Raw genomic sequence first — 1765 nt, 5'->3', positions numbered from 1 at the left:
CCGCTAAGACCTTAATAACATGGTGTTTTTAATTCATCAACCAAAGGTTGTATCAACCAAGGTTATTGCTTCATTTGTCAGGCTAGCGCTCATCATTTGAGAATGAACAATAGTAGTCCATGCATAGAACAAAGGAGGGTGACTATGATGAAAGTCGCAGGAAAGTGAGTGTCAGAAAATAGCTGTCTTCCTTGCAGAGATTAGCATCACTAACGAGAAGGCAGACACATTGCGGTGAGATAGTAGAGGAGAGAGAGCTCCAAGTGCCTGAAGAAGAAGAACCTGAACAGAAAGAAGTTCCTGGGGACCCTGCTGGCAAAGGACTGTGTAGGAAAGTGTTGTTATAGACTGAATCATGATACAAGACAGCCTGACTACCTCCCAGCAGAACTTGGTGCTGTCTACATGGTGCTGGTTTTGCAGGCACGCAGTTACAGGGGTCATGAAGGATTGCACTAAGTTTCCAGAGAGAAGTCTGTGAAACAAGGCAATGTGTACCATGCATGGTCAGATTCCCTGTAGACAGCCCCTAAGTAAGCAATGGGGGACACCGTGTAGGTGAAGCCAAATTGTACTGGAGACCTCAGGATGTTGGAGGTACCAGGTGTGGAACATTTGCCAAGAAAAGCTGCAGGCACTAAGTGGAACTGGCCAAAGAAAGAGCCCATGTGCGCTGCAGGTATCCGGGCCACAGGGGCAGGGTTGCCCAAGTCCACTGAGGGTCACATTGTGCCTCTGGATGCTGGGCATGGAGTGGGGTGGTTTAAATGAGATGCTCTCCACAGTCTGGGCATTTGAATACTTGGTTCCTAGTGGGTGGTTGTTTGGGGAGATTTAGGAGGTGTGGCTTGCTGGAGGAAGTATGTCACTGAGGCAGGCTTTGATATTGAAAAGACTCATGACATATTGAATTTCCTCTCTCTGTTTCCTGCTTGACCTCTCAACTATCCCTACCACTTACTGTGTTTACTGCCATGGTTTCATGCAGTGTTGGTGGTGGATTCATATTCCTCTAGAACCATATACATAAATAAACCCTTTATTCTGGAACTTGCCTTGGTCATGGTGTTTTATCACAGAAAAGTAACTGAGACCTGGAGCTATAGGACCTAGAGTTTTCCCCATTGGGTTTCAATCATTCTTTGGTACAGTCTTTCCTTGCTTCCTCATTTTGGAATGGGAATTTTTTTTTTAATGTGTCATCATCTATTGGAAACATGTTTTTCAGGAGTTCACAGCTAAGTTTTTGCTTTGAGTCTCAAAGGAGACTTGAGACTTTTGAATAGTGTCAGGACTATTAGAACTATGGAGACTTTTGACATTAGACTGAATACACTTTGCATTATGAGGTGGCCATAAGTCTTTGGGGCCAGGGATGAAATGTTAGGACTTGACGTCACAGGCTTATGTTTGGAATGCTCAGTGCTTACATTTGGCACAGTTTTGCAGGCTGTGGAACCTCTTAAGCAGAGGAGTCTCCCTGGCAGTATTAAATGACATGGGGTAGGCTCTTGAAGGCTATACTTGCCCCTGGTTCTGGATATTTTTTTCTTGCCTATAAAGATGTGAACATACACCCTTTACTACCAGGGACTGAATCAGGCTACTGTGCTCCCCTGCTGTGATCAATAGCAACCCTCTGAAACTGTGAGCCAAGCTAAACCTTCCCTGCTTAACTTGTTTCTGCCATTCATTTCGGTGAAAGTGTAGAAAAGCAGCTTCTTCATTAGCATTGAGGCTTTCTTCTGTAGTGATGGTGACCCTA

The sequence above is a fragment of the Myodes glareolus genome, chromosome 5 (genome assembly GCF_982192425.1).
Source record: "Myodes glareolus chromosome 5, mMyoGla1.1, whole genome shotgun sequence".
In the NCBI taxonomy this organism is placed as follows: domain Eukaryota; kingdom Metazoa; phylum Chordata; class Mammalia; order Rodentia; family Cricetidae; genus Myodes; species Myodes glareolus.
The sequence above is the reverse complement of the archived record's forward strand: the minus strand, read 5'-3'. Positions refer to the sequence as shown.